Below are 27359 nucleotides of genomic sequence, written 5' to 3'. Positions count from 1 at the left end.
GACCAGGTCGTCGGAACATTAAAATATGTATATGCATGACTGGAACATTGTGCTGTACACTGGAAATTGACACATTGTAATTGAGTGTACTTCAATAAAGATTTTTTTGAAAAGGATAGAAAATGCAAAAAAAAAAAAGATTACCGTTAACTAAAGAAAATCAGATTATCTCAGGTTAAAGAATTTAGCACTTTTCTATATATGAGAGGGAACAAATGTCGGGGCTCATTGAAATCATTCCTTTGACAAGCACCTAGCTGTCTAGGGCAAGTATCCTATCCTTTCACACCCTGAGTTCTCGCGGAGTGCACTCTCGGGGGTGACGGCAGCTGCTGATGACTTCATGGCGTCAGCATCCTTTGTTTACTGTTATGGCTGACAGAACTTTTCGTTCACATACCTGAAAGGGAACGTGATCTAAGATTGAGAAACATGAGCACATGATTATCTGGATCAGACAGAGTCCCTTTCAGAATCTTTTGAGATTGATCACTGTCTCCATGTGCAGCTTTGGCTGATGCTTTTCACCTGGATTAATTTAAAAGGGAGAATCATGTTACAGAGAAGAAGCTGCTATTTCCCTTTGTCTCGGCAGGCGCTAAAGAGAAGTACCTTTTATTCTTTCTGAACGTCTTGAATCTAGGTGTTGTTTGCTGGGTTTCCACCCTCCTGGAATTCAGCTGCTCAGGGAGCTTCGCCAGAAACCCCCAGACTTGTCCTGCCACCTTCCGCAGGATGCGAGGCAGAGTCGGGGCTTTGGAGTCAGAGCCAGGGTCCCGTCCCTGTCCTGCCAGTGGCTGCTGTGTGCTCTGGGGAGATGGCTGAGTCCCTCTAAAGTTCAGTGTGTGGGGGGTTGTTTTGAGGATTAAATGAGAAAGTGTTATGTTAAATATTCAGTAGGTGGTAGCAAGAGTAATAATGACAATAGCCGTGTGTCTCAGTGATAAACACCTGTATTCCCTGTTTACCGTCTCTGTTAAAATGCATAAATACTTCCCCCAGTGAACTTCTAACTGAGTAAAGCCAACAACCTACTTGTCACCTGGGAGCAACTGGTGTTTCAAACCCAGTTGTGTTTTGTGTGTGTCTGCTGAGCCCCTGATTCTTTGACAAGTGATTATAGTGGAATATGCATGAATTTTCATCTCTTTTTATGACCCTGTGTATTGAAATAGTTTAATATCTTGAAACAGACATTGGTCTTTTTGGAAATAACTCAGAACAATGTAATGTCAAAAAGTGTAGGGAGATCTCCATTTGAAGATGTCTTAGCACAGACGGGACTGAGAGGATCTTGGCCGGCAGACTAAGCTCCACGAGAGAGGAGCTGTGTGCGGCTCGCTCAGGGCGGCGCCCAAGCCTAGCACTCTGCCTGACACACATTAAGCATCCCTGCTCCTCTGTGTAACCCAGTTAGGAGTCACTCAGCAACAACACTCGTTTACTTGACACATGTTTTTCAGTATGTGTCACGTGCCAGCCGCTGTCCCAGGTGTCAGGGAGCACAGTAAACAAAAGTCCCTGCCTTCCAGCATGGTGAGACAAACACTAAGGGGAATCAGCACGCGATGAGCGATCAGGTGGCCCTGATGCTCTGGAGGAAAGTAAAGCTGATTAAAAGGATAGAGGACCATCCAGGGTGCTATTTTGGAGGCAGTGCTCAGGAACATTCTCTCTGTGATGGTAACAACTGAGCAGAACTGGAGGAAGTGAAGGAACAGCGTGGCCACCTGGACACATTCCAGGCAGAGGGACAGGATGTGCAGGCATTGTGCTTGATGAGTTCGAAGACTGGCAAGCAGATACCCGTGGTGGAGGCAGAGTGATGTCGGTATTAACCACCTTTATAATCCTTGTAGAGGTAACTCCAGAAAAGAACCATATTCATTCTGTGAAACCTGACTAACATCTACAGTTCCATTTCCCCCCAGAGTTGTGCATAAACAGTTTTATGAGGGATAAACATTGCCCTGTTTCAGTCACTTTACTAGTGACTGCATGTGGGTGGCCGCATGGAATACTCAGAACGACCTCATTTTCATCCTCATTTCTATGTCCACTTGGAAGGACCAGGGGATGGAGGCTTTCAAAGCTTCCACTGGTCACAGAGCTGGTGATTGTCAGAGCCAGGACTGACCAGGCAGCCTCACTGCGGAGGTGGTGTGCTCAGCCCGCAGAGCTGGCTTCATATCCAGGCCTGTGAGCTCCTGGGACCTTCAACTCTGCACTGTCTAGTTTCTTTCTTAGAGTGTGGGAAGAAGGGATGCTTTGGGCCACAGCCTGAAAATGGATTCTGGGGACAGTTTCTAGGCTTGGTCATTTTGCTGGGGGCTTATTCTGTATATCTTTTTCTATGGGGAATTAAATGATCAATCTTAGAAAAAGAAAGTGTATGACTTTTCTTTAGGACGAACTCTGTCTGCAACTCTGTTAGCTTTATATGCAAAGGCCATAATGGAAGTTAACAGCAGCATGAGTCCACTTTGGGCTTTGTTGTCAGAGGCGGAGGAATAACCTTCATTTGTCAGGGTGCACTCACGGTGTGGGCATAGCAGATTCATGTCCATGAGCCATCCTTCTACAGGGACAATTAAAAATTCAACTGTACTGGCAAAAGTCAAGGAGTGTCATGAATAGATTCTTGAATCTGGGAGCAGAAATGAAGCTCAGAAATGGTTCAGGTCTCCTAACGTTAGGTCAAGGCTGGTTCAGAAAAGCTACCTGGCAGGAATTAAAGCCACACAGAGCTTAGGATGCAGTGCACGTTGTTGAAGGCTGCCCCTCCAGGCACCTACTGGTGAGACCCGGGTTCTCGGGCCCCAGCCCTGTGGGTGAAGTGACAGGAGCTGCGTCGGAGGGCTGGGTCTCCTGTGCCGGCAGGTCCTCTCTCTTTCTGGTCCTAACAATTTGGGGGCAGAAACTCCGATTTTGAGCGTTTTCAATGCTGCCTGACTGGGCACTGGGCACTGTTTTCAGATAGCGCTCTGTTATTTCTTGTTTCCTGAGGAAAGATGCCTTATTTGAGATATCTTTCTCAGTGCTGTGGTTACTTTATTTTCCCTCAAAGGAAATAATTAAAATTCAATCTGTTTTTGAATCTGGAGTGCCGTTGTAAGTCATATTCGCTGATTTTGGCAAGTGTTCTCCTACTGTTAGGACTTTCCGTTTACTTGCTCGGTTCTTTATGACGTGAGAAATGGGAAAAGATTTGATATTAAGTAACGGTGCTCTTGAGTCATGGATATAGCATTAAGTAGCACAATGTAACAGTAAGTGAAGACTTTGTTGTTGGGCCTGACCTACTTAAAATAGATAATAAGCGAGATAGTTTAAGGGCAGACAAATACCAAAGATGACGCATACAACTTTCAACCCAAAACAAAGAGCTTTCTTCATATCAATGGTCTGAGGAAGGCTGTGTCTGGGTTCTTGCCTCTTACCTTATAGGCATGACGAACTCTGTCTGAGAAGACAGACCAGATATTAATTACAAGGGATACTTCTGGATATGAATCACAAGTGAGGTTATCTGTAGATCATTTGATTTGTTTTTCCATTATTGATTTGGAAATAGTGATGGTTTTAATTCAACATTTTTGTTGTTCTGTTACTTTCCCTATTAAATGCCTGTAACATTTTGGCTTAATATATTCAATGATTAACTATGATAAATTCCAGGAAGCTGAAATAATGACTAATTTCCATCTTGATTATGGTCTCTCACATTGAAATAGAAACTTGAGAAGTTAATTTTATAAAAGAAAATAAATAAAAATACTAATCATCTTCTAAATATTTGATTAGAAATCATATCAGGTATCAATGAGACTCTTCCATTAATTAAAACATTCTTTTTTTTTGAATGATCAGATTTTATATAAGATTAATAAAAAATACAAGAAAAAATGGGTTATGATGTAGTTTCATGAAATTATGTACTCTAGGTCAAAATGTTCCTTTAAATTCTTAAAACAACATAAAACTGACTCATCAAGATATTGTGTGCACTTTTCTGAAAAGGGCACTATTACTAGACTTTAGAAAGGTACTGAGCTATTTAACTTTTCTCTTAACGTCTATTGTAATATGTTAGAATAGATTTAACTTCCTGATACTTGGTTTACTCTGTTTATCTCAGATTATTTATCCCTTGATTATTTAGTGAATCAGGTAAAAGACGAGTCATGTTCTGCAAAGAATAGAAGGTAACGTAGAATATAAATAGGAGTAAAAATTCATAAAGTATCAATTTTATTTTCCATAAAGACAAACAAGTTGATGGTTATATTCACAGGTCAAATACAGAACATTTTCTGTACATTTTCTATGTTAATGATGGGTAAATAATAACTTTTTATAAAAGTCTCATTTATGTTACCTCTCACCTATCTGGGAAACTCAATCACCAGTATAAACAGACATGTAAAAAGGAAGGAAAGACTTTTGGGTAGCCAGGTGCAGTAACACAGAACCCACATGCCTAACCTAAGTCCTGTTCCTCGTGGGTGAGCACTCTGGCTGTCACCTCCAGGCATTTCCCTTCCACGTTACACTCAGAACTACGTATCTCTTTCTTATCCATCTCTCAGAGGACTAGAAACGGGAAATCAAAGCAGGGGAGAAGGAGAGGTGACAGAGGCAGGTACAGTGCCTTCAGTGAAAAAGCAACACCTGAGAGCTAAGTGGGAAGGAAAAGGCAAAATGATGATAATGTTACTAATACTGTCTGTCTAGGAGGAGTTGTACAGATCCGTGTATATCTGTGATGATTTTAGGTGTCAACTTGACTAGGCCACCTTGAATAGGTACCTAGCCATTTGGTCAAATATTAGTGTAGACGTTTCTGTGAAGGTGTTATTTAGATGGTATTAACATTTAAATGAGTAGATTTTGAGTAAAGCAGATTAGCCTCATAATATGGATGGATCTCATCAATCAGTTGAAGATCTTAAAAGAAAAAAAAAAAAAAGGGACATCTGTTGAGGAGGAGAATTCTGCCAGCAGACTGCCTTTGGATTTGAGCTGCAATATTAACTCCTACCTGGGTCTCCAGCCTGCTGGTCTGCCCTTCAGATTTTGGACTTGCCATCTTCCACCAGCACGTGAACCAGTTCCTTAAAGTACATCTTCGTCCCTCTCTCTCTATATGTACATGTGCTAGTGGTTCTGTTTCTCTAGTGAACTCTGACAAGTCTCTGTCTCCCATCTATCTGTCATGTATCTATAGCAGTCGTAAGAACCAAAAAGGGTTTGGGAAAGGTGTCATTTAACATAGGGGTTAAAAAATGAGAAGACACCTGAAAGCAATGAGTTAACTGAAAAGCGCCATTTGAGTTATTAGCACATAGTTTTTACCTATCTTAGAAGGCCCTGAAATGATCAGTGAATCAAAAGTACAGTATATTAGGCTAGTTGTTATAATAAACATCCCAACGTTCCAAAGGCTTAGTAAGTGTTCATTCCTACTCCTTTCGTAGTGCAGTACAGATCAGGCCAGGGGAGACGGTTTCACTCCTCGTGTCCCTTGTTATGTGGTGCTACCGTATCCCAGGACCTTGGAGCCCTCCACGGGATGCTGTGTGTTCAGGTGAGGAACAAGGGAAGAGAGGGCATGGGTGATCACGTGTGAGTGTGTAGGGCCCAGGCCGAGAGTGGTTTACACCTTTACACTTACATCCCGTTGACCAGAATTTAGTCACCTAGGCACAACAGATTGCAAAGGAATACGGGAAAATGTGATTTTTGCATTTGTTCAGGAAGAAAATGAAATGTGGTTTGATAAACATGCATCATTGTTTCTACTATAGACTGTAAAATAGTTACTGTAATGACTCAAGTCACTGCAAAAAAGTCTAATCTTTAGAAGAAGGGATGAGGGCCCTCCTCTTAGAGAGACCTAGTCTTAAAATTATTAATAAAAACTTAAAATTAGATATGTAGCAAGGAAGGGAAGAGCAAAGGGATAGTAAACAATATTTCCATTCTGAAAATGGGTTCTCTGAGCAAAAGTAACTCAAAGACCCAACTTGTCAGCAAAATGTAATGAAGCTGGTGAACATATAAAAATAAAATGTCATTCTACTGCTCTTGTAAAAATTTTGATATATGACAAGAATTTTATTTCCCATAGAATAAGAATGTTGCTTAAGGGTTAAGGTCACATACTCCATCTTTACATGCTCCAAAGCATATAGAAAAGGCTCAAAAAAAAATGCCTCTTAGATAAATGAAAGGCAGCAATTCAGATATCCCCCCACTGTCACTTTTCCCCCCACTTCATAGATACCCTCACTATCCAAGAAGCAGTCACAAATGTTCCTTAGGTTGTTCACCTGTTTGAAAATTTTTAAGAAGGATTTTGAAATCAGGAATTTCTAAAGAAGAAATGTCTCTATTTGCTCCTTTGATGAGGTTTCACTTCCAAATTGATATTCTTGATATTCATTTAGCACATGGTTTAATTTTGTGATTCTAAATTGTTTGCTCATAGTTAGCTTCTTCTCCTGGAGGACGTAGATAGAAGGAAAGAAAGTGGGATTCCATGATCTGACACGCCATTACTTTCCTTGCATCAAATGTTGAGATTAGTTTGTTGCAAAATGTTAGAAAATGCAGGGCAAAGGCTACTTAGGTTATTTCTTAATGTTGAACAGTCTTGAGGTGCGTTTGTCAATTAGATTTGTCATTGAAATAATATCTTACCAGTCAACAAATTGCTTTTCTAGTCTATTCATTGTCTGAATCCAATGTTAGCAGTTTGATGTTTCAAAAATAGTTAGAATATAATATTTATCTTTTGCAAAAGGATAGTCATTCAGAAATTTTAAACTATTTACAGTTGCTTAAGTTCAAATCACGTTCAGAAGAATTCTATGGTTTAATTGGTTCATGAGTCACATTCTATTTAGATACTTGTTAGAGTGGATTCTAAGAATATGTAGGATTTTTAACGTCATTTAATTGAAGAATGTGATGACAGCTGCAGGGCTGCCAGGGCACAAAGGGCCTCTTTGTGGGAGATGTCTTAGACACATCCCCTGGGTTTCTGAAAGCCTGTAGGTGCATGACTAGGGGAGACAGCTCAGCCTGGCTTTCAGCCCCCACTCACCCCCTTTGCTTTGTGCCTTTGTACAGAGAACTACCTGTCGAACCCTTTGGCGTGGCCCTGACCAGCTTTATTTAGAAGTGAAGAAATATGGGTCCCACAAGTATTCTCACTATTAGTTGACTGCTTAACCAGAAGGATCATCTGAACAAAGTGCTTTAACCATTAATGTGATTTTATTTGCACTATGTTAATGACATGATCATTAAATCAGTTGCTTTCTATACAACTACTATAATCAAGAAAGTGAACATCAAACAGTGTCAGCAGTCTAGGTGCTGTCTTGTTTTTTCTTTAATAATTTATTCCATCAACTAATGAATTACACACAGTCAACTGAGTATTTTGACCATGGTAGAACTATTACTCATAACCATCCATCCTGTGTGACTAGAACATGGTACCAGTGAAGTTTTGGCATCTTATTTGAACTTCATGCCAGTGGGAGCACTTCATTATTTTCAACAATCATAGCAGTAAGTGCTTACCCTAATCAGTTTGTCAACTAAATCCTACATGGCAGGTAATTCAATATCATGATTTTGTAAGTTATGTTTTGTTTCACTTACAACGAATTTGCCACACAAGACTTTGTAGATAAATAACATTGCTCAATATTCTTCCTATGATATATGCTATAACATGGGTTGTGCTATGCAGCAGTGAATTGTATTTGTTTATTTAATTTTGGCAAGAAACCAGAAAGTCTTGCATATGTATGTATTTTATAAGGTCATAGTAGTAAAAAAATGTTAAAAATACAATTTTACCATAGTCATTTAAGAAGATTTCTTGGGGATGTACTCTCAAAGAAAGCTCAAATTCAGATCTACATTAGTAAAAAACCAACAACAATTGCAAAAAGACAAAACAAAACATAGCAAAAACTGTTCCACGGAGTTTATATTTAGTGATCTGACTACATCAAATTGAATACAGAGATCCAAACTCTTAATGACCCAAGAAAGTTGTAAAGGGAAATGTTATTCAAGCTGCTTCTAGTGTTTCTAAAAGTGTACTAGAATCATGTATGTACCTGCAGTATGATTGCACAGATTAATTGAAATGTCAAGCTATTCTCACCTTGAAAAATATACTCAGGTTCACACACACACACATTTTTTTTGTATATAGGAAAATAATATATGTTTTGTTTGACAGATTAAGTACACAAACAAACACAGTTAGCAGCAAGTGCTTGGGGTGCAACTCAGGGGAATAAATAATAAGAAAGTGCACTATAGCAAAATAACTGGGAACCCCTAACAAGCCCATGTTCCATCATACAGTGTCATAACTCTCCTCTTAGGTTACATAAACCTCATCCAGTCAGACTATTATTTTTGCTTGTACAGTGTGTAGAAGTGTACAAATTATGTAGCTTATTTTTCAGTTATGTGCTTATTTTCTGGTTAGTTTTCAGGTTCTCCTGTTTTCCCTGCCATTCTTTGGATTTGCAGTGTATGTATTTGCTAGGGCTGCTGTAACAAAGGACCACACTCTGAGTGGCTTAAACAACAGAAATTTAATTCTCATGGTTCTGGAGGCTCAAAGTCCAAGATTAAGGCTGGTTTCTTCTGAGGCCCCTTTCCTTGGCTTCCAGAAGGCCACGGTGTCCCTACACGGTCTTTCCTCTGGGAGTGCACATCCCCAGTGTCTTGCGTGTGTCCAGACTTTCTCTTCTTATAGGGACATCAGTTAGATTGGATTAGGTCTCACTCTAACTTAATCACCTAAATCTCATTTAACTTAACTGTCTCTTTAAGGAGCCTTTCTCCAAATACATTCACATTCTGAGGTTCTGGGGGTTAGGACTTCGGCATATGATTTTGGGGAAGACACAATTCAGCCCGTAATATGCATTAAATCTACGTTGATCAACTTTTTGAGTTACTTTAAAAAATTCCATTCAGTAATATTGTGGTGCTCACAGTAGTATGTATATGTTGTGTGTTACTGTGTATATGTGTGTATGAGAGAAAGAGAAAGAGAAAGATGATTCCTGCCCTTTTCTGGGAAAGGAAGACCTACAAAGATTTACTTCATTTCACCCTTCCCAGCACCTTGTTTGTGTCTTCCTGTGATGTAAAATCTGCCTGCTGTAGTTGATTGTTTAGATTGTAAATTTTTGAGGAGAGACACTGTCTGAGTCATTTTGTTTTCCCTAGTACTTGCCTGGTACAGAGAAGAACCTCCAAAATGTTTATTAGATTGACCTAGACCTACTATAATTTAAAATGGTATGTAATAGGTACCCTAGCAGAGATGCAGACAAAGTATAATGAGGAAGAGAAGAGGAAGACAGTTACTCTGACTCAGGGAGGTGAGAAGAGTTCAGAGTTCAAGGACATTAACAGGATTTCAAGGTGCAAGTAAGGACAGGTCAGAAGAAAGGCCATTCCTTGAAAGATAAAGGAAGTGGTCTCAGGTAGTAGAAAGTGTGTAATTGGAATAGATTAATTCACGGTAGAGACCAGGGGAGGAGCAGTGAACTGGGAGACACAAGCTGTGTTGGACCCACTTAGGGGAAGCTCTGGAGTATCCAGACCAGATGCCAGAATCCTCGTCTTTGGATGTTGGGAGCCACTGCTATGTGGGGGAGGTTTAAACTCATGTCAGGACGAGTGGTAAGAAACTTGGTGAAGTGAAGTGAGACGTGAGACGTGGTGAGAGAGACACTAGGGAAGTGTTCATGGAAACGAGGAGAAAGTGAACGTGGGGAATAGATGAAATGCGAATGAATGCAAGCGTGAGGTGAAATGAGTTAGATGAGCAGACAGACCGACTGGCGGGGAGAGTGAGAGAAGCGGGTGGGGGACGCTTTGAAATTCTGAGATTTCAGACGTGGGCAGCTTGGCGTGTGATGAGGCTGTAACATGCAATGTGGAATACAGGAGGGAGGCCGCATCAGGAGGAAGGTGAGGAGTTTGAAGCTTTGAGGCATTTGATCTGCTTCTGGAAACAGACCTGAAAGCTGGACGTGTGGATTTGGAGTTAAGAACACACAACATGAGAGATGTAGATTTAGAAGTTGACCGTGAAGATGGGTCATTGGAGATGAAATTGTTCAGAAAGTTGAAGAGAAAAGCACTGATCTTTAAAAATATTTAAAATAGTTTAGACAGACAGTTAAGCCCTGCATGTGTGCGCGCGCGCATGCAAATAAGTGTGTAGGAATATACATGAGGTAATTCATACAGAAAAGGTTAAAAAGGAGAAAACAATATGTACTTTCAAAGCACTAATTTGCGGTTTAGTCAAGCCCACTATTTCAAAATCAATCAAGTAGTGTCTTGCTGCATTCTACTGCAATTGTATCAAATTAGTACCAATTACCAGTTAAAATTTTAAGTCCAAGGGACTCCAGAAATCACTGTGTAAGATTTCAATTCTGTTATGTCAGATTCATAAAATAAAGATGCAGGTAGAATCCCATTTTAATTTTATTAATGGTTTCAGATTTAAGTTATTATTATTGCTAAAATATGCCTGGTGATGGGGGGAGTAGAATTGTTTATATGTGCAAAGACGTTGCACATATAAACAATGTTTTTGCTAAGAAATTGAAGTCATATCCAGCTTTTTACTTCTTCCGTGGGCAATGCCTGTTACTCTGCAACTAGGTAACTCCAGATGTGAGGGTAACCTCTTTACTGCTGAGATAGGAATCTATGAGGAGTGTGTTATTTGACGTAGTTCATTGCAATCAGGCAAGCTGAGCTTTTTGCTACCATTCTACTGGCACGTGCAGGATAGTGGAAACAGTCATGTTTTACAGAACCACGGACTTGTCACTGCATATAGTACAGCAGGTGGGTTTCCTAACGTGCAGTGTGACCTGTGTCCTCACTGTTCAGTGAAGATTTACCCTGATTTTCGTGGAGCTTGGCTGCCTTAGAAAACAAAATGATCTAGTCTGAGATCTGAGTTTCATTCATCGGAGACACCTCAGCTTTCTGAGTTATTGTTTACTTATTTACAGAATGAAAAGTGTAATGATAATAGTCTCCCCAGTGGAGGAGAAATGACTGTGAAGATCAGATACGTTTATGTGTAAGAAAGATGTTGCATCAATAAGGGAATGGATAAATACTTTTTGGTATGTTCATTCAATGAAGTAATACTCAGCAATAAAAACAACAAACTATTTGATACATGCAAGAACACGGATGAATTTCGAAGGTATTACTCTAAGTCAAAGAAGCCAGACTTGAAAGAGTCTGTCTTCCATGATTGCACTTAAATATAATTCCACAGTAAGCAAAATTGATCTGTAGTGACAAAAAGCCTATCAGTGGTGGCCTGGGGCTGAGAAAGGATGGTATGGAGTTGACCTGAAAGAGGCAGGAGAGAACCTGTTGCTGTGATGGACGTGTTTTATAACTTGATTTGAGTAGTGTTACATCAATCCTTACATTTGCCAAAATTCACACTATACACATGAAACAAGTGTATTTTATTGATGTAAATTATACCTCGATGACATAATGTTACAGGGGAACACTAGAGTATTAGAATGAATGCTGGATGATGTCTGAATTTAGTTAATGTTCTGAAACTTAAGTGAGGATGCTTGCAATTTTCTTTTTTTATCAGAATACCCTAAGTTTCTGGCTTTTAAATCCTGTTTTGTGTTTGTCCTGTTTTTCCTGTGATTACCTTTTTAAGCTAGTGAATCAGTTTTTCTGAGCTTTATTAATTCATGTTAAAAGCAATATTCTGGGATTTGGTGAATGGTTAAAAATGGTAACAAAAGTACACTATAAAATAACATGCAGGAAGTGTAGAATTTTAAAAATAAAACAATTGACTGGTTTGTGGGGGAAAGTTGCTATGACTTCCAGGGTTCATACAGGTATGATTTCACCTCCCCAACAAGATGGAGTGTTGCAATCTGTATTTGGCGTTTCTCTTCTTCCTGGCAAGGATTTTAGAAGAGTGTCAGTTTATTTTCAAAATAAGCTATTAGTACTTCATGTTCTAAAATCCTTCCAGGATAGCAATCTCTCCAGGAGGAGGAAGTATTTAACTGTAAATAGTAGATATATTCATCCCCAGCCAAGTACGTGGATTCTGGCTGAAATGTACTCCCATGTCTGTTAAAAGCTGCATTATAGTAGATCCCTGATGTGTGACTTCTAGCGTACTGCTGTACACACAGTTAGACTTACAAATCCAGGGGGCACATTTCTACCGCAAAATCAATTTCTCAGGATAAACTTTAAAAACTACGTTTAATTTGGGTTTTTTTTTTAAATCCTCAAAAATTACTATATAGTGATTCCTCTAGGCGTTTAGACTGGCAGAGTAAACCCGTCTTGCTTTGAAGACCAAATAGTCTCATTGTAAAACCAACGGGACTATTAGCATGGTATGAAGAAAACCGAGATTGTGAATTTAGCTCAGGCAGACCAGTTATCTTCATAATACCACAGAACTACATTTTTACAAGTACCTGCCGTTGCTTTCAGCAGGACCCGGGTAAGAAATGGAGGCAGACGAGGGAAATTCTTCTTCTTCCTCTTTCTTGGGAAACTCAACATAGCAAATTGAAAAGAGGCTACAGATTTCCTCTGTGTACATGGCAGAGTATTTTTCAGTATGTGAATTAAGACATTTTCCATTAGAAGTTTAAATTTGCACTCGAAGTATTTTTAAGGCTCTTTGATATCCTTGAGTCTAGGAAAACTTGGACTTAAGGTGGAATTAACTTCTGCATAATTTAATTATTATAAATAGCTGAGGTTATTTTACGTTATTCATTTAAATGATGTTAACTAAATAAGTTATCGAATTTAATTAAATATGTAAGTTGTATAAAATGTGTAACTTGATAAAATCGGTAAGTTGATTAAAATGTAACCTCTGTTTAGGTAGAATTAACTCAGAATACTCCTGAGCACTTTAACTGGAGACATTTAATGCTGCCCCGTAGGAAATATTTGCCCAACGAATGACCCATTTTTAACTTAATCGTTAGTCTGGAAGAAATGCTTTTCTCCATGGAAAACCACATTAGTCTTCTTTCCTCTGCAGGGAACTAAATAAAGTATTCTTTCCTTTGGCACAGAGAGAGTAGTTGCCTCACCGGGAGCTTGAAATGCCGTGTAAACAGAGGAAGAGAACACGTCGGGGTTAGCGTGGAAAGCATGCAGCTGACATTTTGCAAAGCTTATTGTTAGAGAAACATTCCCTTCTCAGCTGTCCCACAGGTGGTTGAGTGTGCAGCTTGGAATTAGACAGTTCTGCATCGGAATTCCAGTCCACTGTTTCCCAACTGTCTGACTTTAGAATATCCGTAAGCCTCAGTTTCTTCAACTACACGGTGGAGGTCAAAGTAGCTACCTTGGCGCAGGGAGGGCATAGCTCAGTGGTAGGGCATGTGCTTAGCATGCATGAGGCCCTGGGTTTAATCCCCAGTACCTCTGTTAAAAAAAATCTGCCTTACAAAGGTCTATAAATATGACATGAGTTAATAAATGCAATAGGTTTAACAAAGGGATTAGCAAATACTGAGTAGTCAAGAGTAAATATTAGAATGAAATGAAAAATCTCGAACTTTCACCATGTGCAAAATTAGACTGAGAATAGAGGTCCTGGTGCTCAGTAAACCAGCGTTTCATAATAGACTAGGATGGCACAAGAATAGCGAGATATTCACTAAAGGAGAAGAAGATGCTAAAAAAGGAGAGCTCCAGACCAGAATGGAGACCATTCTCTTTGCTGCACTAGTTAAAGTGTATTATTACTGGTTCACTGTGAGAAAGCCATGGAAATTTATTCAGATCCTCATTTTATCCACTGAATATTTGTCATAAATGTTACACATATGATGGATGCTATTTATTTGCTTAGTGTATTCTAACATATAGTAACATCTCTACACATACCCTTATATATTTTACTCATATTGGGTGTTATTCATTCTTGGCATTCTCAAATACAGTTTTGATGATCTCATAAAGTGCCAAAAAATTTTTTTAAAAAGAACCCTTTGGGATGATTGTGTATTGATACCTGAACCAGGTGGATGCTGCTGGCAGGTGCAGTCAGGAGTCCTTTGCTGAGAGGGAGAAAACGCACGCACAGTTTACGTAGTTTAAAGACCACAGACTTGGAGTCAGACGTGCCTGAGTTTAGGTTCTGCATTTTCTACTTAGGAAGTTAGATGGTATTTGTTCTTAGATTCTCTGAGATTGCATTTTCCTGTCTGTAAGCTGAATATAATATACAGCAGTAGTTGTGAGGATGAGAAAAGACCTTATTATCTGAAAAGAGGCTTTCTCAAGGGAGGGGTGTCTGGCTGTGCTGTAACATTGTAAAGTGTTAGATGTAAGAATAGAAAAAGGGAAAAGGAAAGGAGTGAGATGATCAATGACGTGATTTATGTTTATTTACAAAAAGCAGATGGTTCACTAACACATATATATGTTTTCCTGATATATTTATTCTAGTTCAGGAATTTTTTTTTATGCTGTTAAAGACTTTCAACATAAAATAAATAGGCAGATAATAAGATATTTTAATAAAATGTTGCCAAAATTTCCCCTCATTTGTATTTTAGGAAAAACTGTAAAATATTCCTTACATATTACAAACTGGATTTAGGTAGAATTACTTTTAAGTGACTTAACCTGCATTGATAATAAATGCACAGATATATCACTGCATTTTCCCAGTGCATTTATTAATCATTAATTTGTTATAACTCCTATTATGTTTATTAAGCCTTGCTGAGAACAGCCACTCTTCACCTAACTTTGTATTTTGCCAACATTTGCTTTTATGATGTTCTTGATGTCATAGGATAGGGTTTATTTTTAGAAACCTGTGAAAGCTTAAAATTTTTTTTTTTAGCTAACAGTTCACAAAAAATTCCCTGTACCCTTTGCCTAGTACAGAGAGCTTCATAGATTGCTACGTAAATGGACACCCCCATGTGAATTTTCCTTAAGAACTCTATCTTCTCTGGCCTTGCTCTTTTAAGAATTGCAGGACAGCTCAACCTCTGTATTAACCTGCATGAACAGTATTTTAGCCAGTCTGACTATTTATGATTTGTGACTATTTTAAAGAATAAGTGACTTTTGTATATTGTGGTTTAATAGTTCTGTGAACAGGAGCCAGTTATGTTGCAGGGAATTTTGGTGCCAGAATTGTGTTGTACTTCTCTTCTGTTTCCTTCTCTCTTTCTCTGTCTTTCCCTCTCCTTCTTGCCTTTTTCTTTTTCTTTCTTTTTTTTTTTTTTTTTGGCTTTAGAGTGCAAAACTTCTCCAGAGAAGGAAAAGTCAGGTTAATATGGAGATAATGAGTGGAAAATTTTATGGAAAGATTACATGCTTAGTATTAAGGTGCAGGTTTCTAAGTAGGTTCTCACCGGGCCTGGCAGGTAGCGGAAATGAAGGCACAGGAAGAGTGCGAGACTCTAAGGTAACCAGGGCTGTAGGACCTTGGTGGTCTGGGAACTGCATTCGCATGGACCAAACAAATCGCTTCTGAGAGCTCCATTTTGAGGGGCTGATAGCTACCTTGTCTTAAAGGATGGCTCACGTTTGAGTGGGAGAGCAGAGAAGGGAACGTCTAAGACTGGGGCCCACTGTAAGCAGAATTAAAGACAGAAACGTGCTTAGTGGTTGGGGGTGGCCTTCAGGAGGGAGCCTGGCATGAAGCCCTAGTGCTCAGCACCGGGCTGGCTCCCCTACCCGGGACATGGGTGATGCCTGCAGATGTGTTCGCTTAACACAGCTGGAGGAGGGTCCTGCTGGCCTCATGTGTAGACACCAGGGGTGAGCCCAGCATCCTGTAACGCACAGCCCATCACCCCGGACAAGAGAGGCATCCAGTCCCAAATGTCAGCAGAGCCGAGGTCAAGAAACCCTGCTCTCAGTGTGTGTGGTGAGGGGAGGGGGTAAATCAGATGTTAGCTCCTGCCATTGGTGTTAAATGCTTCAGCCTAGAAAGTGCTAGTTAATTTTATCTACATTTTAAGGTCAGTCAGTTAACATTTTCGACACCTCAGCCAGGAATATGCACTTGAGTGGTGGTTGGTCAGTATATGAAAGACTAGACGGAGGCCCCGAGTCCGGAGGCCCCCCTGGCAGTGAGCTGTGTTGTCTTCATTTCAGATCATAGCAGTTACCTTATTAATTCCTATAGTGGATGTTAGATACTATTTTTTTAATCCATGAAAGGGCTGTTCAGTCTAGAAATATCATATAGACGTGGCCTCTGGTGCATAAACAAGGACCGGAGATCCCACAGACAGGTGCTTCCTTTGGAAAGACAGCCTGGGCTCAGGTTTCTGCACCTGATCTGTGCTCGGCCATTCCACAGAGGACACTGTGCCCAACTCTGACCTTGGGAGTTGAATCCTGCCCTTAGAATAATGTAGGGGTGGGGAAAGTGGGAAGACGTTGGTCAAAGGGTACAAACTCCCAGGTATATAACAAGTAAGTTCTGAGGACCCCATGTACCACATGGTGATTGCAGTTAATACTACTGTATCATGTGCTTGAAAGTTGCTAAGAGGGTAAGTCTTAAATGTTCTCACCCCCAAAAAGAAATGGTCGTTGTATGATGTGAGGGAGGTGCTCAGTAACATCGTGGTGGTGATCATCTTGTAATATATGTGTATCATACGCACGTGTTGTGCGTCTCAAACTTACCCAGCGTTGTATGTCAGTTACATCTCAGTGCAGTTGGGGAAAAAGAATAGTGTAGAGTCTGCTTCAGGCAAATGTTCCACTCAGAACGCTGGTGGAACGACAGGAAGGACAGAGAGATGGGTGTCCTCGGCTGACAGCACGGCTCATCTGGCTGACTGGGGTCAGGCAGGTGGCAGAGGTGGTGAGGCACCCGCAGTCCTGCTTTCGTCTTGGTGGAACTGAGGGCCAAGGCCGTGGGAGTAATACGTTTTGCTTGGCCCTAGGATCTTTTAACACAGGAACTGGAATTTGTTTCCATTCTCAGTTCCTGCAATATGTCAGACATTAATTTAGGCAACAAAGGGAGAGCTGTGAACAGGACAAGTTCCCTGTCTTCAAGAAGCTTCTACTCTGAAAATTTAGCAGACTCACCAGACTTGATGATGGGTCGCCTAACGTGAAATTCACGTGCAGATTCACTTGGTGAAGAGATTAACTGGGATCCAGCGTCACTTTGGCAGATTACAGAGAAAGCTACACATGAAGCAGGTCATTAGAGACCATGGTTTTTTTGCCCTGGAAAAAAATACCGAGCTCCCGTGTTTACTGTTCACTAGCACATTAGCGAGATGTACCAGTCAAAACGAATCAATTGCAGCTGCTGGAGAGCAAATACTTAACATGTCTCATTATAGAGTTCATCCTCTCAGCCAGCAGAGAGTTGATCATGGGGTCTCTGTGTGCTCCTTGACTGTTTGCATTTAATTTGAATTGTAATCAGAAAATACACAAAGATTCTCCAGACATTTGATGGCAGAAGATCCTAGTCTGAGCTTACTGACACAGAGATCTACTCATTTCTTCTTAAATAATCAGTCTTTCCAAGAAATATTAGGGAATGAAAGAGATACCATTTACATGAACATATTTACTGAAATAAATTATCGTGAAAATTGGTCCTTCAAACACTTGGACGTTGTGCAGGTGTGCTGTCAGAGAGAAGGCTTAGTCCGTAATGTAATGAAGGCCATCATAATCTGGGTTTTTATGAGGTTATTTTGCTTTTTCTACAATCCCAGATGCAGATTATTATTGTAAACAGTGCAAACAGGCCTGCACTTGTCACTGTTCAGATTGCAGACTAACAATTGCTGTGTTACATACCGCTTAAGTGACAGTGTGGAATGGTCACACTCTCCAGGCAGCTGTGTTCTCCCATTTACAGAAAGTAGAATGGGAGCAATAAGGGGGAAAAAGATGTGTTTGTGAACATTTATTGAAGGCTTGTAATAGCTTGGTCAGTTTATTAGATACTTTGCATATGTTACTGAGAATAATTAATACTCATAGTAACTCTGTGGAGCAACTTTTATCCACTAATACTGCTTTTATTATTTTTTAGGGCAGTTTTAGGTTCACAGAAAAATTGAGCGGAAGGAATCGAGACTTCTCATATACCTCCTGCCCCCCACCACACACACATGCGCGGCCTCCTCCCCCATTATCAACATGCCCCACCAGATGGCACATTTGCTACAACTGATGAACCTACATGGATGCATCATTGTCACCCAGAGTCTGTTTACATTGCATTTCACTGTTGGTGGTGTACATTCTATCGATTTTTTACACAAATGTGTCATGGCATGTATCATCATGGTATCATACAGAGTATTTTCAGTGTCCTAAAAATCCTCTGTTCATGCTTCCCACTTCCACCAGGCCCCACGACCACTCATCTTTTTACTGTCTCCATGGTTTTGTCTTTTCCAGAATGTCATGTAGTTGGAATTACATAATATGTAGCCATCTCAGATTAACTTCTTTCACTTAGTAATACTCACTTAAGGTTCCTCCATGTCTTTTCATGATAATTTATTTCTTTTTAGCACTGGAACTTTTTAGTTTATTTCTTTTTACACACAGACCATTGTCTCTGTCTTCTCTACAGCTTATCCATTCATCTGCTGAAGGACATCTTGGTTGCTTCCAAGTTTTGCTGATTATGAATGAAGCTGCTCTAAACATCTGTGTGCAGGAGTTTGTGTGGATGTCAGTTTCACTACTTTTAATCCCTAACCTTTCTTCTCAGCAGCCCTACTTCATTGCATTTTGCAGTTGTATTTTTGGACAATTTCATTGTTGAGAAATTTGCAAAATGACCAACTAAATATATATTAAAAACTTCTTAGTATATATTATTTACTTATTTATTTATTTTTCTGTAACTCCTATCAGGTAGAACCTACCAAGAACATACTTTTAAATATATACTCTGTGTGTGTGTGTGTGTGTGTGTGTGTGTGTGTGTATGTATGTTTATATATATATATGTAATATGTTAGGAATTGCATGTTGTATAGAATAATGAGGTCAGGGGAATAGAAAGAAAGAGGTGGTAATGATGATATGTTACTTTATTTAGGGTGATCAGAGAATGTCTCCCTAGGGCATTTGAGCAGAGAACTGACCTGAGAGCATCCCAGGCACAGGGACAAGTAGGTGCAGATGCCTTGGAGTAGAGAGAGAAGAGAGTGATGAACTCATAGAGGAGCAAGGAGACCCCAGTGTCTGGAGTAGAGGGAGGGGTGCTGGATCTTTGAGCAGGAAAGAATGATAGGAGGAATACGAGTTAGGCTTGACGGTGAGGTATCGGTGGGCCTAGCGGTCCATGGCAAGGATTTTGGGTTTTTTCCTTGAGTGCTGTTGAAATTATTGGATAATTTTGAAGAGTGACATCATCTGACACATTTTCAAAAGAATACTCTGGCTTGTATGTGAGAATACTCGCATGTGTGTGTATTGGGAAAAATGATGGAAGTGGAGAGGTAGAAGCTGGAAAGCCAACTAGGAGTCTACTGCAAAAATCCAAACACAACCTGACGGTGGTTTGGTCAAAGTAGTGAAGACAATGAGTTGTGACAGGATTCAGGGTACAGTTCAAAGGAAGAGATGACCAGGTTGACTGATGCATTGCATGTGGGATGTGACAGAGCAGATTTCAGGAAGATTCTGAAGATTGGGGCCTAAATTTTTATGGCCCATGAAATGCCTTTATGATGGTTGGTGTGGGCACTCAGAGGTGAGAGAGAGATGGTGATCATGAGGACTTTGGGAAAACCTGGTAGGATTTGAACTGGACATTGAGGGAGGAACAGGATTTGTTTAAAGCCAAGAGGAAGGGGCCAGACATTTCAGGCCAGTGAAACAGGGCCTGAGACAGAGAAAAGCACAGAACTAGGAAGAGTCGGTGGCATTTTCTGAGGTGAGGAAAACTGGGGAGGAATAGCTTTTGGAGGAAGATCAAGAGTTCATTTTCGGGCATATCAGTTTTGAAATAAATGTCCTGTTGGACACCCTAACTGTTTACAGGTCCTTAAGTATTTCATACTCCTTTTATGTGTAATAATTCTTTGTCTGTCAGAAGCAATAAACCAAGAACAGACAGTATTGTACTCAGAGTACTTGATAATCTCTTTGTCTCTGTCTTCAGTTATGATTCATGTGTGGATGATTTCACCCATTCCAGAGCCTATTAGGTTTTTAAAAAAAACTTTTCTCTCTCGCAGTGATTTAGTTGACAGTGATTATTTTATTCCATGTTGTACTTTTTAACTGCCTAGTTGTTTTTCAGGGTTATCACTAGCTCTGTTATTTAGAAAACTTTGTGTAATATTTATCATTATTTATTGCAGACTTCTGGTTCATTATGTTTTCTATTAATGTGATTTAGGTTTTTTTTTCCCTCTGAAGATTTATGTTACTTCATTAAAACCATGAAGCAACTTTAGCATCATCCACTTCTTACTTATGGGGACCATACTGGAGTGCCTGCTCGTTGCTCTCAGGTGACTTAGACAGTTGAAGGGAGAATGATTATTAATAAAGAATACTTTTCCTAAAACAGTGACATCAAAAAACATAATAAAATTATGTGTATCTGAGGAAGTCCTAGATGCGCATTCCTGCAAGTAGAAATTTAACGCTGGGGATAAAACTAAGTTCTGGTTTTCCTATTTCCATCTGTGTGGCCTAGATTAAATGACTTAACACCCCTGAACACTCTAAAGTCTGTTTTATCTGCAGAAAAATAAAGGTAATAATGGAACCAAATTCTTAAGTTTATGTGAGAGTTAAAGGATGTAATCCACATGAAGTGATTGGCACAGCGCCTGCACATAGGAAATGCTTAATAAATTTTATTATTATTATCATCATCATCAAAGGGAAAGCACCATATCAAATGTGCTTTTAGCATTTACTCCTTGCAGACCACCACTGATGTGGTCTCTGGTGGATAGAAAGATGGGAAACATAGTCAGCTTCCTCCGAAAATTTATACGCTGGTGGCAGAAATAAGAGTACTATTCTCGAAAAGAATATGGTGATAAAAGTATTAGAGTAGTTCAGTGAGGATGCAAATTGGAACAAAAGGCCACCAGGTTCATGGCCCATGGTTTCACTGATGGTGGTTGCTGTGGGCACTCAGAGGGGAGAGAGATGGTGAGCATGAGGACTTTGGGGAAACATGGTGGGGTTTGAACTGGACATTGAAGGGAGAGCTGGATTTATTTCAAGCCGAGAGAAAGGGGCAGATGTTTTGTTTTACTTATGGTTCTTTGAACTCTTTATTTGGTAAATTTCTTATCTACATTTTGTTTAGTTCTTTTTCTCAGGTTTTGTCTTGTTTTTTCGTTTGGAAGGTATTACTTTTTCTCCTCATTTTGCCTAACTCTCTGTGTTTTTTTCTTTATATTAGGCATATGAGATGCCTCTCCCGGTCTTTAAGGAGTAACCTTATGTGGAAGGTGTCCTGTGGGACCCAGTGGCTCATTCACCCCTGGTCACCAGCACCAGGTGCCCCAGGTGTATCCCCTGTGTGGGCTGCGTGTGCCCTTTTGCTGTAGTTGGGCTGGAATTGCTGCACGTGCTCTGGTGGGCAGGGTTGGCCCTTGACTGGCTGGCTGAGAGGACCTCATGCCAGCGCTGTGGCTGTGGGCATGTGGATGTGTTGTCCCCCAGTATAACCGGCCGTGAGGCCTAGCCGTGACTCTTGTGAACGTGCTGTGGCAGGGCTGGGAGCCGCGTTGGAGAGGGCAGCTGGGGCAGGCATGTTGAGCGGGGCTGGTCCTGAGGAGAACACTGGGGTGGGCGCGTGGTTTTGGCCGAGTTGATGGAGAGTGACAGAAATGGCCCCTGCCAGGCCAGGCCAGGCCAGGTAGGTGGACAGAGAGTGAAAGAAAATGACACCTGCCAGTGCTTCTGTCCCTGAAGACCGTTTAACAGATCCCTGCCCCTCCAGCGCACACCCTGAAGTTAGTCACAAGTCTCCTTCTTCTCCAGTTGGCACTTTTCGTGAGGCCCTTTTCACGTTGCTGTCTCTGTGCTGAGAATCAGTGTGAGTGAGCAGCGTCCCAGTCTCCCGCCTCTCTGGCTCTCCCCATGTAGGTCCCATGGGGCTTCAGGGCAGACGTTACTGGGGCTCATCTTCCCGGTGCAGATCCCCCAGCAGGGGACCCAGGGTGGCTTGGACTCTCTGCTCCTCAGGGGCCCCTGTGGTCGGGGTACCCTTCCAGCCTGTGGCCGCTGCACTGGGGTGCGGGCGCTGAGTGGGCAGCCTCTCTCCTCTCCTGCCAGCCTCGGTTGTAGGACGTCTGCTCTGCTGGTCTTCAGGTTGCTGTCAGAGAGGGTTGTCCTGTGTGTGGTTGTAGTTCTGCTGTGTCTGTTGGGGGAGAATCTGAGCTCAGACACTTCCTGCTCTGCCATCTTGATCCCCAGAATGGAAGACTGTCACTTTAAAAGGGATGACAAATGATTAACCTTTGACTGGCCTTTTAATTAGGAATGTGTGAGGTAAATAAATGGGAAAAGGGCACTCCTTGTGCAAGAAACCACACACTGGATAGAGAGAACAAGGGTTTAAAGGGCTTACAGGCAGTTTCTGATGGCTGGACCACACTGTGTGTGTGTGTGTGTGAGAGAGAGTGTGTGTGTGAGTGTGTGTGTATGTGAGAGTGTGTGAGTGAGAGTGTGTGTGTGAGAGAGACAGAGAGCCAGCAAGTGATGAGAAGATTGGTAAGCAACAGTAGGAGCTTTGAAGACAAGTATCTGGTGGAGCCAGTGAGGGGTCACTGAAGAACCAGGTCACATTTGGTAGACAGTGTTGTAGATAGGAACCACCTCAGTGAGAAGGGTGTTTACATCATTAAGAAGAAAACTATAGTCATCCAGGCAGGAGTGGTGGGGAGAGTAACTAAGGCAGTAGTCACTCAGATGGAAAACTGAAGACAGCCTCAGGAGACATTTAAAGTAGAACAGACAAGACTTGGTTACTAACTTGGTTACTTGGGGGCAGAAGGAGAAGAAAGTCTCGGATGACCCCTGTGGTTCTGGCTAAGGTGACTGGGGAGCACCATTTATTAAGAAAATATTTACATATTAAGTGTGTCAAACTGTGTGTTGGGCTCTCTGACGGGTTGTAGGCACACAAAGGTGACTGAGAGCTTAATAGGAGGGACTGACACGTCAACATGCGCATATGTCACACTTGTTAAGTGATGCCGTTCATTCTGACCAAGAATACAGGAGAGAAAGAAAGCAGGCATGAATTACAAGGAGAAAAAGTGCATTCAGTTCTAGACACAAAAAATCAGGAGAGCTTTGGAGCCACGGGTAGAACGAACGGTGGAAACACCCTTCCCTCTGAGGTGGTTCCCATCCATAGCAGAACATTCCCAGAGGCAGTCAGGGCAGGAGGGACAAGAATGAGCCTTGGAATCAGAAAGACCTGGGCTCGAATCACTGCCTGGCTCCACCAGCCATTAGGTTTATGGCTGCAGGTAAGTTAACAGTCTCATCACCTGAATAATGGGATTCAGATCGCCCACTTTGCAGCGTTACCAAGGATGCATGATGGTGATGTATTGCATATTTAGCACAGGAACTGTTCTGAAAGGTGGTGGCATTGCACAGCTCAGGTCTGGGGTTCAGGTACAAGATCTAGGCTGGGGGAAGTAAATGATGGATGATGCTTTGTTGGGTGAGAGACCAGACAAGTCTAGCAAGCAGGAGGGGCCTGGATGCTTTCTGAACATCATCCTGTTTCTGAAACATTATTCAGTTCATTTGTCTGAATAATTTCCCTGCCTTTGGGAAGACAGGAAATTACTGAAGACAGTAATATCTTTTAAAATTAAGTCTTTGTTTCTTTTTTTCTTAAAATGCACATCAGAGCGCACATATCAGTAACTTGCATGTTGCGTAGAAAAAACTTTATAACTGGTATATCTTTAGGATAATCCTCACGATATAATTTGAATAATGACAGTAGCTCTTCTGAGATTGATCAAGAAAATCAGTCAGTACTCAGTTACACGGGAGTCTTTGCAGTTTCAGGGGCTAATTCATAAGCATGTGACTGAGAGAGATTTCAGTTTTGGTCTTTAATAAGCAAAATCTCACTTGATTTATGGGAAGAGCATGGATTTCAGAAGTCAGAAAGTTTAATTTTAGTCCTGGCTTGGTTTCTTAGTCCTTGAGTGAGCTTGGACAAGTTTTTAATCTCTCTGAACCTCAGTTTTCTCATGGTTGAAATGTAGTTAATAACAACTTCTTTGCATGTTTATTGTGAGACTGAAATGAGATAAGAAATGCAAAATGACCATCACAGTGCCTGGCACCTAGTCACTTCCAAGTGTTTTCCTGGAAGCAGAACCTCCATATCTTTTTTTCCATTCCTCTTCTCAAAGAAGATGCATCGATGACATTTTCTGCCAAAACTTTAAACTAATAAAATAACATTCATCTGTGGCAACTCTAGAAACAAACTGCCAGGCTGAGACATAAAAACTGAGCTAGCACATACAGTCCAATTTTAGGTTCAATCACTTGGGATGGAACTTGCATATGAAGCCCCGAAAGGCTTCTTCTCCTCACTAGCAGAGGCCTGGGGGAAAGCACTCAGTTACCAGCACTGCCAGAAAAACACATCTATGCATCCACTAATACAGCTAAATGCAGTATTAATTAGAAGCAGCAAGACGAGCTGTAATCCTGACAAGAAGTCAAATTATCCCGTAGGGCTTCCCATCTCGTTGTGTCTACCATTCCTTTTAGAGGATACGTTTCAAACTAAGTGTGTTTACAGATCTGGCAGATTCCTTTCTGGTATTGAAGAGTTTCCTTTCCTCATTAAGAAAGGAAGCTCGCTAATGGTGGGTGTTTATCATCGCAGGGCTGCTTATTTACTCTCGTTTCTCCCCGCTCCCTGCTAGCGTTGGACGTCAGGGCTGCTGCTCCCATCTGTCTGTTGACAACACCACTTCTGCTGTTTCTCCTTGCGTGTTTCACCTGATTTTCCTCCTGTATCTGACTTACTGCGTTCCTCCATTTTCATTCTCACATGCCAGTGCTGCCTCAACTCCCATGCTGTCTTAATACCTACCTTTTTAGGCTCAGAGTGATCTGCTGGGTACAGTGGTCTGGACATCTGAATCCATCAACACACTTGTTTCACATGACACCCATGCAGGGCAGTTCCTGCTACCACCCTACTGCCGGGCTTTCGTTGTCATGCTGGAGCCTCACCGCTCGGCCGCCGCCCATGTGCTCTCTGGGTCTCAGTACTTTCCTCCTCTATGTATTGAGGGTAAAAATGCATCCTGGTAGGATTGTCTTGAGGCTCGAGTGAAATATGATTTTTTAATTTGTTAATTGTTAATTTATCAAGAGAAACTGTCCCTTAGACCAGATATTCATAGTTTATGGTTTCATAGTTCAGGAACACAGGTAAGTGACAAACTTCCATGGAACTGAACCCAAAGAAGTTCTTTACAACCAGGATCACTGTGCACTCTAGAAGATACCAACCTTCCTCTTCCCTTGAAATCTTCAATGGAATTATAATTTCCATAGAAATCTGCATATACCTTCTTTCTTGGTTCAGCCATAGCAAACTTATAGAAAGCTGCAACTCCCAGGGATTTATTGATTTTTGAAGCTGAGTTCTTCTTTCTAAGGCCTTCTGCCCATAAACTGCTAAAATTTGGAAATGCCACTGGTCAAATCCTTTTTATAAACATGCTTCTTTATACTTAGAGAAATGATCTAAGCTCTAAGTGACTGGTTCCTAATTTTGAGCAAAACGGTAGGACAGGGTCACAGTGGTAGGTGCCGGATGTAGGGTCGTGTCTTCAGAAAGTAGCAAATGCTGCTCTGTGTCTGGCTGATAGAGTTTAAAAAAAAAAAACCCATATGAAAAAGATGCTGCTAGTTAAAGTAAATAAAATGCCTTCATGATTTCATACTTCATTTTCTCTAAATTCATTGGCCATAGATGGCAGATTCTTTCAGCAATTCCGTTCTTTGGTTTTTGGTGTTTCTCATGATATTTTTCACCATTAGCCCACATCTGTCCCTACAGGCTCTCAGATGGAGGATGTGGCAGTTGGTACTGACTGACCGAGACTGTGGTCCTGAGCCTGGATCTCCTGCTCATTCTCATCCAGGACAGTGATGACCGCCACGGAATGCTGCGTGGTGAGTACCGTGACCTCCAGCCTCTTGACAGGCCAGTCGCCTGGCTCTGCCCCCCCCCCACAGCTTTCATAAATATATGCTGAGTGACCATATGTGTGTTGCACTTGCTGTCTTCAGCAACACATTTGCGAATGAAAGAGAGGAGGTTTCAGCTTATTATTGGAACTTGCGGTGCCATTACATCAATCAGTTGCCTGATGATTCTTCTTTCTAGTAGAGACCTGAACTGAGAACATGAATGATGTTTTAAAGCAGTCTGCCTGAGTCTATCAGCAGCAGTGCCTAGAGAGAGCTGCAGTAGTGCCCTTCCATATTGAAACAGCCTGTAGAGGTAGCGGCATTTTTCATTTGAATTCACACTTTGTATATTGGATCATTGTGCGTTTACTTCACATTTAGCTTGTTTGTGGGAGGCTTATGGTGGGTAAGGTGTTAGGGTTAGAAGAAATTTTGTTCTAGTCCAGAGGCCCTGAAAAAGTAATAACTTCTCAAAGCCTTGGATTCCTCATCCCCAACTAGGGTTGTCAGGACGGAGGTGCCCAGAAAGTACGTGGAGAGGGTCCCCTGACTACTTTCTCCAGTATGTCCGCGTCCTGCCTCTGCTTCTCTTATCATACGGTCTGTTTTTCCTTCTTTATAGCACTTGTCATAGGCTGGTGTGACTTCATCTATTTGGTCACTGCTTTATTACATCATGGCAATGCAGACTCTGTGAGGGTAGCCATGTCTTCTGCTTGGTTTGTGGGTGAATCCGTGTCTCTGGGAACCAGGTTGGCATCGGGCAGGTGCCCCTGTAACTGTTTGTTGAATGAATGAATAATGTATCTACACACATAGCACCATATCCGCTACATGGTAAGACTCAATAAACGGTCATTATCAGTGCTATAAATACCATGACGAGCCTACGGTGAGAATGTAGGAGTCATTAGTTTGTTATTTTTCTCTGAGGTTTGATTAGGTGCTTTGGGTTTCTGCTCCCTGTTCTGCAGTTTCCCTCTAAGACCTTCTCTGGTCACTGACTCAGCTCTGCCAGCGGTTCCTGGGTCTACATTTCCACCTCTCTCTGGAGT

The 27359-nt window shown here is 41.2% G+C and overlaps 1 long non-coding RNA gene across 7 annotated transcripts in view; it reads left to right on the top strand.

The window, feature by feature from the left end:
- Window positions 1–27359, top strand: part of LOC106729812 — a 214682-nt gene that overhangs the window by 58807 nt on the left and 128516 nt on the right. For all 7 annotated transcript variants that reach the window (XR_004314675.1, XR_004314680.1, XR_004314678.1 and 4 more), the window contains one exon: window positions 26171–26286. This is a non-coding gene — a long non-coding RNA (uncharacterized LOC106729812). The remainder of the gene's footprint in view (window positions 1–26170; window positions 26287–27359) is intronic.

The sequence above is a fragment of the Camelus ferus genome, chromosome 23 (genome assembly GCF_009834535.1).
Source record: "Camelus ferus isolate YT-003-E chromosome 23, BCGSAC_Cfer_1.0, whole genome shotgun sequence".
Classification (NCBI taxonomy): domain Eukaryota; kingdom Metazoa; phylum Chordata; class Mammalia; order Artiodactyla; family Camelidae; genus Camelus; species Camelus ferus.
The sequence above is the reverse complement of the archived record's forward strand: the minus strand, read 5'-3'. Positions and strand labels throughout refer to the sequence as shown.